Source organism: Gossypium arboreum, chromosome 3 (assembly GCF_025698485.1).
Source record: "Gossypium arboreum isolate Shixiya-1 chromosome 3, ASM2569848v2, whole genome shotgun sequence".
Classification (NCBI taxonomy): domain Eukaryota; kingdom Viridiplantae; phylum Streptophyta; class Magnoliopsida; order Malvales; family Malvaceae; genus Gossypium; species Gossypium arboreum.
This window is the reverse complement of record NC_069072.1, coordinates 19480892-19497990: the sequence shown is the minus strand read 5'-3', so window position 1 is coordinate 19497990 and position 17099 is coordinate 19480892. Positions and strand designations below refer to the sequence as shown.

The following is a 17099-nucleotide window of genomic DNA, read 5'->3' as shown; positions in this document are numbered from 1 at the left end:
TCTAAGTCAGAACCTCGTCTTTCTTGATTTATAATACCATATTTAACTCATTCAATCATCACATTATTCAATTCAATCCCAGAAACACCTTATGGCAAAAAATATATTTTTGCCCCTAACTTTTCAAATTTTTACATTTTAGTCCCTAGGCTCGTAAAATAATTTTCATTTGATTTCTTCATTATCTAAGCCTAGCCGAATATTATTAGTACTCATATCAGCCCATATTTTTCATTTATTCACATTTTTACACACATTACAACTTTTACAAATCCCTATTTGACATTTTCATCAAAAACCACTTGGTAAATGTTGTTTATCTAACACCAAACATACATTTTCTACCATTAAACATCAAAATACACAAATATTCAACATGGGTAAAATTTTAAACTTTTATTTTCTTTCAGACTAGTCCTTAGAATAGCTAAATCAAGTTACAACATTCATTAAAACGTAAAAATCATTAAAAACGGGACAAAGACAAACTTACAATCGAGCTTGAAAGTTGGCCAAACCCTAGCTACGTCTCCCTTAGTGATTTACAGCTATGGGGTACTAAATTAGGGAAGATGACATCTTTTTATTAGTTATTTTTGTCTTTATTTACCAAATGACCAAAATGCCCTTCACTTAAAACTTAGAAATTTTATCTAACCATGTCCATTTTTCTCCAAATTAAAGTATAATGGTCCAATTACCATTTAAGGACCTCCAATTTAAAATTTCATAGCAATTAGAAAGCTCTAGATTCTAGAACACATATTTAGCACCTATTGCAATTTAGACCTATTAGTCAAATTGGACACTCTATCGATAGAATTTCTTAACGAAGTTTTCACACAATTATTCAATCATACTGTAGACCTTAAATAAATAATAAAATAAATATTTCTACCTCAGATTCATGGTCCCGAAACCACTGTTCTGATTTGACCCTAAAACGGGATGTTAAACTCTAGAACAATCTCCACTTGCGAGAGTCTTATTTCAGAATAGGATCTTTCGATTACAAGAACATAAAATAACCTAAGTGAAAACTAAAAACGAAATAAAAACCCTTAGTATATTTTTTGTCTCCCTAAAAATTTTGTTTAAACTGATTACAATGACCTTTATATAGGCTCAAATTGGATATTAAAGGGCTTAAATTATCTTTGAAGTCCTTAGAGCTCGATTAGGATAAATACACCTAATTTCCCTCCAAAATGTAATTAAAACATGCTAGAATTTTTGGGTTGCATAGGGGCTCGATTGTAACACAGGCTTGTGGTGTTGCAACCAACCACAAGGGTATGTCATGACACAGGAGGGCCATGTCACAAAATCGAGGGTAGTTTTGCTCTAGAACTTGTTTTTAGCTTCTGTCTTTGACGTTGAGACATCATTGTCTTGGTGTCACGATATAGGCATCGGTTTTGGCCTGAATAAGTACCTTTAGCTCTCAAATTTACCTACAAGCTCATGTAACCTTATTTAGATATATAAAATGTAATAAAAACTACTAGAAAGCATAAATTACTACTTTGAGTATAAAACCCAAATATATACTAAGATGCTTTGATTTAACTACAAAACAAGGTAAATTTATGTGTAAAAAGGATAAATAATAGTGTAATTCATGAAAGATCACCTTCTATCATTTCGAAGAAATAAGGTACCGAGAGAAGGAGAAATAAAGAAGTGGGCTTGTAAATAAATTTGAGACAAGTAGGAAAAGATGTCGTGTGCTTAACCATTTCTAGTGCTTGAACCCGTTTTGAGTATCTGTTGTTTGAATCCAAACTATCATAAACCTCAGTACGCTACAAGCCTAGAAGACTTTTGGGACCCGAATAAGTTACCAACACAATAATTTGTAAATAACTTGCATTTGTTTGAATGAACATGACCAATTATTTTTAAATCTCCATAAGCGATCCGTATAATATATTTGACGGATATCACTTGTACATATGTTCATTTACATTTCCTTTGGATCTATTGAGATTTTAATTTAGTGAACTAATTATGTTTACAATAGGAATAAATAAGTTAGCTAGCTATCATTATTAAGTTGCATGTGAGGTAATTTTTGTACGGGTTTGATGTTTTACCGTTTTGTAACTTAATTGCAAAATTTAATCGAAGGGTCGTCTTTTTTTTTGCATGTTTTATGTGTTTCCTTGAGGACAAGAAAAAAGTTAAATGTAGGGGAGTTGATCTGACACAAATTGATGTGGCAAATTACACTCTTCTAGCATACGTAAGGAGCTTTTTCTTGAGCAAAGTAACGTCTGTAGCATAGTTTTTTGTTATTTTTACATTTTTAGTTAATAAGTGAAAATGTCTTATTTTTGCCAATTTTGTGACCCAATTTGGCCAATGGTGCCATTGGGAGCCCTAACGTGTTATTGAATCGCGTAGGGACATGTTGGAGGTAAAAAATGAGTGAGAATGGCATTGAGGAAAAGGGTATTGTGATAACCACACCTTGGAATCACGCTACCTCTAATAGTATGGAAGATTGGAGACATCCTTCAGTGGTATCATGATATCCTCTTTGGGTATCGCGATATCCACCCTTCAAAGAAGACCCCAAGGCTCAAAACTACTCGAGGTATCGCGATATCCACTTCTGGGTATTACAACATCACCTTCGTTAAGGGAACAAACTTGGACAAAAGGGTAATCTTTGTCCACCAAGTCCACAATTCACCCAAGGCCTATGTAGAGGCATTTTTGGCAATGAAAAATCATCAGAAGACAACTTAAAACAACCAAAATTGGCTGAGAAGGAGACACACAAATTAGCTTAGGTTTAGGTTTAGTTGTCCCTAGGTTTTCTCTTAGTTTTTCTACACTTTTTCTAAGGTTTTCATTTTTTCTTCTTATTCATTAGTTTAGAGTTTATTTTTCTATATTTACTTCTTGTTCTTGATGTTCTTAGTGTTATTTAAGTTTGTTATCACTGTAGCTTAGGTTTATTTGCACTTTCAATCCTTGTACCTTGGTTTTAAGATATTTCTTGCTTTAGTTTAATGTATTTCAGTTTCTTTTACTTTAAATCCATTAAATTTTCTTCCTTTCATGTTTTTGCTTTATATTTTCTTGTTAAATTCTTTTAGTTTCATGTTCTTTAAGTTTTCTAGCATAAAAATCTAAACTTTTATATTTTTCTTAAGTTTTACTTTAATGGCTACTTTGTTTTTTTTTTTTATTTCCATGTTCATTTCCTTTACGTTTAGCATGAGTAACTAAACTTCAAAAGGGGTTGGTTGATAGAGATGTGGGTAAACTGACTTTTTGCACAAAGGACTAAATAGTAAGAAATTGGGCTAACTCGAGTAGATATAAAAACTTAGGAAGTGATACCCCTAAGGGAATATTTAAGCAAGTGAGGCCGGAAGGTAATCTTGTCATGCACCCGTTCTTTAGTCCTGGATTAATCGATGATGTTAGAAGATAAACCAAAGTTAATTCGTCTAAGTCGGTAAAATTGAGATTGAAAGATAAAATTGAGCCGCTTAGTAATTTAAGTGATTTAATTCCCTTGTTCGAGGATCGGTGAATGATAAACCATAATTTAAACATATTTTTACCCCATGTTTAATGCATTTTATCGATGATTTTCCATTAGAATTGGTGAATTCGATGCTCCTAATGCTTTAATTTCATGTTTTACACTTAGGAAAGCATAGGAGAGTGAAAGGAATGAGAAACGGGCCAAAAACGGAGAAAATGGGCCAAAGTACGAAATCAACACGGCCTGGACCTCCTCACACAGGCAAACCACATGGCCTTGTCAATTTGGCAGGCTCAAGGACGGCCTGAAGTAATCACACACAGGCGTGTCACACGAGCGTGTCCCTGCAAAGCCCAAGTTGAGTCCAATTCGGAAAAGGCTAATTTTGAGGGCTTTTAGGCATTCCAAAGCCTATAAATACATCCTAGAGAAGGAAGAAAAGAGAGGATAGAGTAGGGGGTAAGGAATTACTCCAAGAAAGCCAATTGATTCATCTCAGAAGCCGGATTCATCATCAAGACTGAAGATCTCTCCTTAATTCCCCTTCAGGAGTTTCGGGTTTTCTTTATGTTTTGTATTCTGTATTATTCTGAGATGTTTTCTTATTTAGTTATGAACTAAATCCCCTAAATACCTAAGGGGAATGAAACCTAAGATGAATCTTATTATTATTTTCTGAATTGTATGATAAATATTTGACTTATTCTTAATTATGTGTTCTTAATTCTTGTTCTGATATCCCAGGATACTGATTCAAGATAAGCTCTTATTCAGAGGAGGAATAGACCCTATTTAAGAGTACATTTTTCATAATTAAACGGAGTTGATTGCGCACCTAGACATAGGGTGACAAGATTTTTCCTGATTAGGGTGAAACCTAATAAGGGGATCCATAGATTGAGTTAATACAACCCTAGAGTGTTAATTAGAGAAAAGTCTCGGTTATTCAATCTAGGGATTAGACGTTATTAGTCTTGAATAGGGATAATAACATAACTTAGGGATCTTTACGGAACAAGTTAAATGAATAAATCATCCGATTCGGAGCCAGAATAACAAGTACAGTCTAGGTGGATTTTTCCTTAGGTATTGTCTTCATTCAATCGATTTTTCCAAAAGCAATTCCCCAATTCCATTCTCTGTGCGTTCTTAGTTTAGATAAGTAGTTAGTTAAAACAAAAACCTCTTTATTCTTAGGTTAGATAATAAAAAGACAATCATTACTAGTACTTTTAGTTTCTTTGGGTTTGACAATCCGGTCTTGCTAAAACTATACTACTGTTCGATAGGTACACTTGCCTACATCGCGATAATAATTAGTTCAAGAACGAGTAATTATAAATATTTAAAACCTATCACGAAATCACGCGATCAGTGAACCATATCGAAATCAAACAACCACCATTAGTTATTTATTGAATAGTTTCTTAGTTTTATACTCTTTACAATTTAGTCCTAAAATTAGCATATTTAATTTTCTTGCAATTTTATCTTGTTATGAATTGTCATACTATAAAATTGTATCAATAGATGCTTAGAGTATATCGTGTGTTCTATTTATCACTCAATTCCATCTCCTTTAGGTTCGGTCCTTGGAATACTCGAGTCTTTTATTGTAACACTATAAATATTACAATTGACCTGTACACTTGCAGTAAAACTAAGTTAAAAAATTATTTTATAAATTCATTGTTTTATGTGCACATGCATGATGCCGGTCAATGGCAATAGCATGTTTTGGTATCTAAATGCATTTTGGATGGTTGAATTGGTATATTTATATGTTTTTGGTAACTTGGTGAACTTTTGTTGGTAATATGCTAGCAATGGGAGCAAAGATGTAATGTGATTGATTTGGTATCGATTTCATGGTATGATTGTTATGGAATGCTAATGGTTTATGTTTTAATTTTTGAATTGTGGTGCTAATGAGAGCATATTGGTTAGGGACTTAGGGTGGATGTTATTCAATATATTTTGGCAAGTTTTGGTGTATTTTAGGTAGGTATAATAGATGATAATTGCATGCCGTGTGCCACACATGGTTGTATGAAATGACTATGTGGCTTGTTTCATTTTGCTACAGGTTAGTTCATACGGCCACAATTTGTTACACGGTCTTGTGACACAGTCATGTGAACCAGGATTACAAAGCTTAAATGTACTACACAGTTAGGCAACATGGTAATGTTATGGGACCACACTGTCTCAATCTTGTCACACGGCCTAGCCACACAGCCGTGTGACCCTTATTTACACTTTTACCTATATATTTGTAAAAGTCTCAATTTAATCCTGATTTGATTCAGAGTTGGTTTAAAGGTCTCGTATGCTTAATTAATGCCCAATTTTTATTTTAAATCACTTCACACTTGTGTTAATGTTGTTTATATGATTTCTTGATTATTTATGTCAAATCTTTGTATATCAGTAATGTTTAACAATTGTAATACCTTATAGCTCCGGCCAGGTGATTAGATTAGGTATAGAGTGTTACAAAGCAGGCATTCTTACCTTTCAAAATCAATCTCTGGGTCATAACCGTTGAAATCATTTTGTTTTTGATATCACATCTACTCAAGAAATAACCACTTCATTACCATTTTTGGCTAACAGTCGAACACTTCTAGAACGACAGTTAACAATCGCGATATGCCTAGCCAGCCAGTCCAAGCCCAAAATTGCATCAAACTCATGAAAACTTAATAACAATAAATTTTCCAAAAAGATGTGTCCGCCAAATTCTAGCTAGCAGTCCTATATTCCTCTATTAACCACTATACTTTGACCAAAAAGGTTGGTAACCAATACGCTTATTTTAGTAGGAACGACTTTGAAACTCTTTTTATCTACAAACTTAATACAATTGTACAAATGGGTTGATCCTGGATCTATTAATGTCTGAATACCATTGTCAAACAAAGAAAAGCTACTCATCATGACATCCAGAGCTTCAACACTCTCTTTAGCTCTCATCACATAAGAACTAGTCGAGGGAATTGATCCCGACTTAGAAATTTTCTTTCTAGGTACTCACTGAGTAGAACCTGATCTTATAACTACCCCTGATCTCAATTCCTACGAAGCTTCACAAACCACTTGTATTGAATGTTCAGTATTTTCTCCGTCTTTTGTTGCACAACCTCAAACCAAATGGTCATGTCATCCACTTCCAAAACAAGTACCTAAAGCTTTCCAACCTGTCCCTACATGATTCTTCATGTAATTATTGCAAGCCATGGAGGTGGCTTGTCAACAACTACAGTTTCATTGGAAACCAACAATCTAGAAATTTCTTAAGGGTGTAACATAGAAAACTTGTGTATCTTTGGTCCTCTTGAACCACACAACATAAGGCAAGCTAATTGCTCCACATTTATTTCTCTCATAGTCTTCGACCTTTCTCTTCTCTTAAATCATCAAATCCATCCTTTGGGATTTATCCAAAAAGGTAATGAAATCTCAAATTTTATGTATAATGAACAACATTTTGATCTCCTCATTTAGTCCCCACTCGAACCTGACATAGAGGTATTCCTCAGACGGCACCAATTTTTAAGCTATTTGCTCAATCGAAAAATTCATGCTAGTACTTAAATACAATCATCTTTCCCTGGTGAAGATTTAGAAATTATCTCTTTTACTTAATAAAGAACCTACTAATATACTTCTCGTGAAACTTCTCAAAAAGAACTCGCAGTTCGCTTGCTTGCTAGGAGTGATGCTCTTCATTGTATGCCACCATTGGTAAGCCTCATTTTCCAGCAAAGAGATTATGCAACAAAGGTTTTCTGGTGTATTACACTACAGTTCCTCTATTAATCGGCACACTCACGATAGCCAATTTTTAGCAACTACAAGATCATCATCTTTTCTGCCTTTAAGTTTCTTGGCCCCTTGCTTATGAATTTCTATTACAGGATCACTTCGAGGTAGAGTCATAGCTGGAATAGGAGAGAGGGAGCCAAAGGTCAAGAATTTGTGCTGTGGCTGAGGACGAGGTGTTGGAGCAACACTCACAAAATGGTGGAACCACCGCCCCATCATTTCAAGTAGGGCCTCACGTACTTCAACTCCAGCGACTACCCGGCTTGTCGAGGGACAAGGGCCACCAAATTGAGGAGGAGCATTGCTCTCAATATCCTCGCCAATTGTATCACACTAATTGATAGACATCAAATTAACTAAACAATACAAACTCAGTTTAGCGGTACAATAATGGATTAATCTAATAACATGTACCATGCATATCTGGGCTTATTGCTACATTTGACCTTCCAAGCATCGGCTAAACCAAAGCTCTGATACTAATAAAAATGTAACTCCCCTAATTAGACGGGTAGACGACAAACAATGGTGTTACAAAAAGACTAAAAACATCATGCAATATCACAACAAAAGTGTTTCACTCATTAAGCCATTTAATATATAATAACGAACAAGTCTTAAAATGTTGCTTGGTAGATTATGGTTATTATGGCATATACCTGAGCTACCGTTATTCAGTGTAGTAGATTAAACTAGTTTTAACATTTGAGGAGCTTCAATATAAGCATTTTAGTGAGATATTAGTTAAGTTTTCTTTATTTTGTTTAAATTCAATAAATTGTATAATTAGAGTCTTTTATTGACCTTAGGGGCCGAATGAGGCCTAAGGGTGAGCTAATATGCTTTATGAATATGCAGGATACCATTAGAAGGTGTGCTAACTCAATACTAGTCTTTGTGTTGTAACACGGAGAATGGATGTCGCAACATAAGGAACAAAATAGAAGAATTTCAAGACTGCCTTCGGTATCGCGACACAGCCTAAGGATGTTGCAAAACACCCCTGAAGATGAGCATACCGCCTTCAATGTCAGGACATGGTGTGTTGCAACATCAACTTTATACGGGAAATAATAACAAGCTAGGGGTATTTTGGTCCGCACAGTCAAACAATAAGCATGAGAATGGAAACTGACCTAGGGTTATGAACAATGACCACATTAATTCTATAAATAGGCTCACTTAACACATGTTATGGATAGCTTTTCATATTGTATAATTTTCTTCATTGTTTTAGTCTTTAGTTTTCTCTTTTCTTAGGCTTTAGGTTTATTTCTAGTTTTTTTTATTTGCTTTCATTGGGAGATCTTATCTATGGAACTCAATCAAACTCTATTTAGATTCAACATTATCTTTAATACAATTCAGGCTTTTCCTAAACATTATTCTCTTAATTCATTAGTCATATCTATTTTATATATCATATTTATCAGATCTATGACGAACTAATCCTTTTATGGGAGATTAGTGAGTAGAGGTATAATGAATTAACTGTTTTGTAGTGTTCTCTTAACAAATTAACTGTTTGGGAGAGGAAGAATATAAAAGCTAGGCTTGACAACCTAAGAAGTCATTAAGGTGGGAATTAATCCAAAATTGGTATGGTCTATCTGTACACACCTTAGCCCCAAACCAGTCTGGACTTTGAGGTCAATAGATAAGTAGTTCTTATCAATTCATTAGTTTAGTGGAAGATCAAGATATCCTGCTAGGGCAATGACAAGTTGATTGAACAAGGAACCCGAAGATACAATTAATTAGAATTACCAAAGTGAGCTAATCACCCATGCTTAGATTTGATTAAGTTTCCATAGCAAATCTTCTAAGTTTTTCTATTTATATTATTTTGTTTGTTTAGTTATTAAAGACTCTATTTTTATGTTTAGTCGTAATATAATTTATTTAAAGTACTAATTAGTTCTATTTGTCATTAGATTAGGATTAACTTAGTGCTCACCTCCATTGGGTACGACCCTCGAAGTACTCACCTACTCTTTTGTAACTATATTACAACCTGACCCTTATACTTACAGACACCGCCTTTTTAACATATTTTGTTCAGGATTTCTACTTTGGTCATTGGTACGTCCGGAAGCGATCAAGTTTCTAGTGTTATTGTCGGAGAGTTAATGTCACTAAATTGATTTTAATTTTAGTATTTTAATAGCACAATTAGGAAATTTCTAAATTATAGCTACGATTTTATTTTTTTATTTTTACTAACTTCAATATTCTCTTTTGGTTTAGTGTATGACTCGTAGTAAGGGAACACCTATAGAGCCAATCACAAATCTAGAAAGAATAATTCGTAGGAATTGTCGATAGCAACAACAAATGCAGAACTAACCACCTGCTGCAAGTAATTTACCACCACGAGACAATCTGCTATTCGATGAGGTTAACAATAATAACTTAGAAGATCCACTACCACCACAGCTACCCGTAAATATGGCGAGTAACAAAAGAACTCTAAAAGAATATGTGCTACCAAATCTGGACATGGTTTAAGGGAGTATAATAAGGCCAGCTATTTTGACCAATAATTTCAAGATCAAACCCGCAATGATCCAAATTATCCAAAACAATCTACAGTTTAGAGGCACAATGACGGAGGATCCAAATTAGCATTTAAAATGGTTCCTTCAACTTTGTGACACATTTAAATACAATAGGGTCACCGATAAAGCTATTCATCTTCAACTGCTCCCCCTCTCCTTCATAGATAATGCCCCATCTCCTTAATAGATAATGCTTTCTTTTAGTTAGATTCACAGGCACCAGGATCCATTACGAAATGGGACGAACTCACAGGAAAATTCTTACAAAAGATTTTCTCAATCAGCAAGACAGTCCAACTAATGAGGGAGATTGTTACATTCAAACAACTAGAAGGAGAAAGTTTCCATGAAGCTAGAGAGCGCTTTAAAATGCTGATTAAAAAATGCCCACATCATGGATTACCTGTGTAGCTATGATTGCAAATGTTTTATAATGGGTTAGACGCACATGCACTGTCAGGGTTAGATGGAGCAGTAGGAGGAGCTTTAATGAACAAAACATATGAGGATGCATATGAACTGGTAGAGCACATTGCGATGAACTCCTGGCAGTGGCCAAATGAACACTATACATATGGCCAAAGACTATCTACGGTGAAGGCTGTCTAGGAGGATGACAGATATCAATAATTAGTGGACAGACTTAATCGCATATAGACTGTAAATAGTGCACCATCTATATATGGAGGAGACAAACAGCTCTTCCACTATATTAACAATCCCACTAAGAATGTGAATTACATCAAGAATAGGGGTGGAAACCATTATTCAAATACATACAATCCGGGATGGAGATCACCCAAACCTAAGATGAGGAGGAAATCAATGAGAAGGTAATAGTTCAAACCAAGTTAAAAATGCTAACTATCAACCTCCTTATTTGTAGAAACCTTAGGAGAGGGCTAACCCAAATGAACATACTATATGTAGTCAATGTTTGGAATAAATAGTGAAGGAAATGCAGTCAATGAAGACGGATGCAAAGTATGTGTAGTCTGAGTGCACAAATTCAGCAAAAACATTGGCTAAGCTTAAAGATTAGATAAGCCAATTGATGAGCATGATGGGAGATATCAAGAGACAAATTGGCACAGGTATCCTTAGCAACACTAAAGATAATCAATGGAAAGAAGAGAAAGAGCATGTAAAAGCTATCGCGCTCTGATCAGGTAAAGTGATGAGTAACCCAGAGAACCTCACTCAGGAGGAACTTAAGGGGAATACTAGTGATCTTAATGAAGGACCCCCAGAAACTGTTGATGAACCAGAATAAGAGGAAGTACCTAAACCGACAACTGAGCCAGAGAAAGAGACAATTAAGGAACCTACAATTGCGAAGGTACCATTCCCTTCAAGATTGGAGGAGAGACAAAAACGAGATGATAATGAATTTGTAAGCTTTCTAAACTTGTTTAAGACATTGAATGTCAACTTGCCTTTTATTGAATTAATTGAAAAAGTTTTTAAGTACGCCAAATTTTTAAAAGAAATCATGTCTAAGTGTAGGAAAATTAAGGCAGGTGAGCAAGTTAATATGAGCACTTCCTGTAGTATTATTATGTCTAGACAGGTTCCTAAAAAGATAAAAGGCCCAATAAGTTTTACAATTCCCAAAGAGATAGGGAGCATTGATCACCTCCGGACATACTAATGTCCTGAGGATGAATACTAATACAAAAGATAAAAAATTGAGGTGGTGTCCGCAAGTATACGGGCTAGGTTGTAATATAGTTTTTACAATGAAGTAGGTAAGTACTCTAAGGATCATATCTAAGGGACGCTAGTATTAAATGATTGCTAACCTAAACAAAAATAAAATTAATTAGTAGTTTAAATAAATTATAGTGCAATGAAACATAAAGAAGAATTTTTGTGTTTTTATAAATGACAAAATAAAATATGCATAAATGAATTAAACTTCGGAAAACTTAATTTATAAACTTAATTAAATCTAGACATGGGTGATTAACTCACTTTGGTGATTATAACTAATTACTATTTCATGTTTCTATTCAATCAACTAGTCATTACCCTTGCAAGATCTCTCGATCTTTAACTAATCTAACGAGTCAGCAAGAACTACTTATCTCTTAAGCTCATAGTCCAAACCGGTTCAAGGCTAAGGTGTAACATCCCAAAATAGGGCCTAAACGGAATAGTGATTACGAAACCACAAATTCGAGATAGAAAAGTTTATTCCAATTAATTTTTATAATTTACTGAGTGATTAGATGCATGTGTTAAAGTATCGATGGAAAATTTTATAGTAGCATGCTTAATTTACCTACTAGGGCTTAATTGCAAAATTGATATGCTAAAGGATTAAATTGAATAGTATAATTGAAGTAGAGGTCCTTAAATGGTAATTAGACCATTAGGTTTTCATGGACAAAAATGGACATACATAGATAAAAATAACTAAATTTTTAATGAAGGGTATTTTAGTCATTTGGTAATTAAAAGATTAAAAAAAGGAAAAAGATGGAAAAATGTTCCCATCTTCTTCACTAGGCCGAAATTTCAACGGTTCTTCATATCTAGGGTCTTATCAAGCTTCCAAGCTTCATAGTAAGTGATTCATAGTAACTTATTCTAGCAATAATTTAAACTAGGGTTCATATTTGGAAAAATAACCATAGGTGAAATGTGTTTATTTTGATGTTTTATGGTAGAATATGAAGCTTGAAATTATGTTAAACGACTTTAGCTAAGCGATTTTAAGCGAAAACGAGTAAAACGACATAATCGGTAAAAATACCTAATGGTCATAAGTACATGTTAGAGTGGGAATTTGATGTTTTCATAGGTAAATAAATGATCAGCATGTCATAAAACATAAGAATTAGAGATAAAGTTTCATTTCCGAGCCTTGGGGAAAAAGTGTAAATATGCAAAAGTTTAAGGGAAATCATAATTTTGCCAAAGTTAGAGTTAAGGACTGTTTTGATAAATGTGAATATTAAATAAGTTAAATTTTCTATTATAGATCAAGAAGAATAAAATTTGGGGTTAGACCGAGAAAAGAAAAAGGTTGAGGACTAAATCAAAATATTTAATCGTATTTTGTATCGAGGTAAGTTTGCGGTAAATAAATGCAATGTTTTATTATTTATAATTAATGATGTTATTTTTCAGCATCTATATATTTATTTTGTAAATTTATTCCTTGATGATTCAAGCAAGAATTGACGGAGAAATGATACTTAAAAGTCCCAGTTGAACCTTAGGAATGTGTAGGATACAAATGTCATGACATTAGGGTTTAAGGATACCAAGTAAGACCATGCCAAGGCATGGCATTGGTAAGTTTTACAAGGCAAGGAAATCATGTAAGACCATGTCAAGACATAGCATTGATAAACTACGATAAGGCAAAGATCCTACGTAAAACCATGCCAAGGCATGGCAATGGTGAGTTCATAAGGCAAGGATACCACGTAAGACCATGTCAAGACATGGAAATGGTAAGTTTAAAAAGGAAAGGTACCCGTGTATCCTTAGTATTCCAAGTGGTTCTACGAAAATTTAAAGTGTACCAAATGGGAAGGTAAGATAAATCCATGTTCGAAAGGTTCAGGTTATCTTGATAATTCATTTAGAATGTTGTTATTTATTTACATGCAAACTTACTAAGCTTTATGCTTACTCCCTTTCTTTTATCTCTTTTTTATAGTATTGCAAAGCCAACTAGGAAAACTGTAAGGACGTCGGAGATCGCATCACACTATCAACAAGCCATCTCAGTATTTTGTGACCAGAAATACTTTAAGTTATGGCATGTCTAGGGACTTGGCTTTTTTGTGTGTATGTCCTCATGATATGATTAAAAAATGGCATGTGAATACTTGGTAATGATTAGCTTATGATATAGCTAAATAAGAACATGTTTTGGTATTATGTATGCCTAAATGAGGTTTGATGCAAAGAAATTATGGAGTAAGAGTTGGCCATGGAATAGTTAGGAAACAGCAGCAATGATGTGGTTTTGAAAAATCACTAAAAATTGTAGAAATGGAATTAAATGGTTAATGAGATATAGAATTAAAGCTTATTGAGTCTATTTTCATAGGAAAGAAACAAAGCAAGCAAAGGAAGTCTATATTCTGAGATATTTAAATTTTCGTAAGACTGGTTTAGAGTGACTTCGTGATCCCCTGTTCCAACTTTGGAAAATCACTAGAAATTGTACAAAAAGAATTATAAGTCATAGTTTATATGTCTAGAGTCTATTTTCATTATAAACAAACAAAAATGTTATCTGAATTTTGTATAATGAGATAATCAATTTTTAGTGAAGAGATGCCAGGTCCACTAAACTGCGAAACAGAGGAACCTTTAATGAATAAACTGTACTAATTGGTCGAACGAAAAATCCTGGAAAAATTATGGTAAGAAGATATATGAGTCTAGTTTCAGGAAAAAATTACGGATTTAAATTTTGAGTTTCCTAACTCGAGTTATAATTAATTTAGTGACTGTTACACAGATGGATAGTTTTATTATGAATAATGAAATAAATTGTTTTGATTTGTGTAAGTAATTGGAAAATTTTTAAAGTTCCTGGTTTGGTCCTGAACCGTTCCAATTGTACGTTTTAGGGCCTCGAAGGCCCTTTTAGGGATTTATTGGATGAATGCGAGCGAATTAATTTTTAAAAGTAAAAAAAAAATTATACCCCGAACAAGTAAGATAACTCTGGTAACGCCTCGTGCTCGACTCTGGCGACGGTCTCGGGTAAGGGGTGTTACATAAGGTGTTCATGGATAGGCCATAACAATTTTGAGTTACTTCCCACCTAAATGACTTCCTAGGTTCGTCAAGCCTAGGGTTTAAGTTCTTCCTTTCCCAAATAGTTGATCCGCTAAGAAAACCCTACATAACGATTAGTTAATCACACCTCCACTCGATAATCCCCCATAAGAGGATTAGTTTCTATGGAATCCATAATCATGGTAAACTTGACGATAAATATATGCATGAAAAATAAATCAAGAATAAAGTTTAGAGAATCCTTACTATATTTGATTGATGAAGCATGGAAATCCTCAAACATTTGATTGCGTCTACAAATTAAGTTCTCCGAAGAATAGGAATGAAAAGAACTGAAAAGAAATCTAAACCCTAATATAAATATAAAAATGAAAACTAAATTACAAAGAAAAATTCCAAATATCAAAAAGTTATCCCTAACAAGTGTTAAATAAGCCTATTTATAGATTTAGGGTTGTCGTCGTCCTCAACCCTAGGTCAACTGACGTTCTCATGTTAAAAATTTGATTGTGCAGACCAAATGCCCTTGGCTCATAAGTTCTTCCAGTACAGGACTGATGTCGCAACACCCTAGTGCCTATGTCGTGACATCGAGGGCAGTATGCTCATTTTCAGGGTATCTTCAGGGGTGTGTCGCAATACCGAAGGCAGTCTTGAAATTCTTCTATTCTGCTCCCTATGTTGCAACATCAAACTCTTTGTGTTGCAACACAATGGCTAGTATCGAGTTAGCACATGTAATATCCCTAAACCAGACCTAGTAGTTTCGGGTATCTATATTTTAGGTTCCGAGTGTGAAACTAGGAATTTATAGGGTTTCTAGTATTTTTTAATTTAATTTAGGAGGTTAAGTTCATCTAAAATCAATTAAACAATAACTCGAAAAATTAAAAAATAAATATTTTGAAAAATTAATTTCAAATATTTTAAATAATAATTAGTGAAAATAATCAATTTGGGTTGAAAAGAATTTTAAAATATTTTTTATTGAGGGTAATTTGAGTAAAATTTAAATATTAATTAAATATGATTTAATTGTAAAACAAGAGAAAATTTAGAGTATTTATATGGAAAATAAACCTCAAAATTCAAAATTTCGGAGGGAAAGGATTAAATGGTAAAGGAAATGTGGGAGTCGCCATTACACAAATTTCCCAATTTTTAAATTTTTGGTGGGTGGTTTCAGTTTTAAAACTAATGTATCTAGCCCACTTTTCACACATTTTACATCATATTAGAGAGCTTTAATTCGTTTTCTTTGCATAATTTTAAAGATCTATCATTATAGAATAGATCAAACCAATTTTCTTCTGAAAATACTCTCTCAATTCACCCGAAATTATTCTCAAAAGTAGCCCAAAATATTCTGGAATTTCTCAAGTTTCTTGAATCAAGATTTTCAGTCAACGAATTTAGAACGAATCAAATGTAATATTCAATCCTAAACTTGTTTTTATGATGAATAGAAACATTTTTACATGATTCGAGAGTCAATTAAAGGTTATTTATCAATGTTATCTTTTTCTAAGAACACACGATTCTTTAATGGTGGATCTTGAATTTTAAGAGGAAATCCACAAATCAATGGATGTTCCAACTCAAAATGGATCTATTAAAAGGTTTTTTATCTTATTTATCAGGATTAAACATGATTTGTGAGGTAATTTAAAGAAATCTGAATTTCATCATCTTCATGAACCGATTTTTCGAAATTTTGTGAAATTGATTTAAAGATGAAATTGATGCTTGTATAAGTGTATTTGGTCTAGTATTGATGATTGAAAGTGTTTAAGGATGGAGAGATCGATTTTGTGAAGAATTGAGTTTTCAACTTGATGTTACAAATCCGGTAAGGTATCTTTGTGAAAGAATTTCGATTAGTATAGTTAATTAAAATTCATGTTTATTAAAGCATTGGAAAGATGGTAATGTTTGCTTTATTTCTTTTGAAGCTCTGAATCTTGAAGAGGACCGAGCTAACCGAAATTGAAGCTTGGATTTGTTTGGTTGATCACTTGTTTCTAAGGGCAATTTGGTAAATTGACCCTCGTTTATGTTTAATTAGTAGCTTAATTGATTATTTCAATTGATTAATTATGGTTGAATAACTGATTTTTGCAAGATTGATATTATATGTACAATAGTTGAATTTTTATTGAATAATGGTAAGTAAGCATTTATGTGACTTTGTGCAATTTAATTATGCTAATTATATTGATGATTAGAGCATGGTTATTGGAGTTTTTGATCATGATATATTGGTGTTACAATTTGCGATTGAACATTGGAAAATGGAAAATGAAATGCTTGATTTAATTGGATGTTAAATGGCTATGTTACATGTTACACATAAGCATTTTGTCACATTAAATTGAGCACAATGATGACTGATTTATATGCCATGTTTGACTGAATATATTGGAAACATGCATGGGGGA

The 17099-nt window shown here is 33.5% G+C and overlaps 1 non-coding gene across 1 annotated transcript; it reads right to left on the bottom strand.

Moving 5' to 3' along the window:
* Positions 1-10185: 10185 nt before the first annotated feature.
* Positions 10186-10292, bottom strand: LOC128290744 (small nucleolar RNA R71). Its single transcript, XR_008280531.1, has one exon. It is a non-coding gene; the product is annotated as a small nucleolar RNA R71 (small nucleolar RNA).
* Between the last annotated feature and the right edge of the window lie 6807 nt (positions 10293-17099).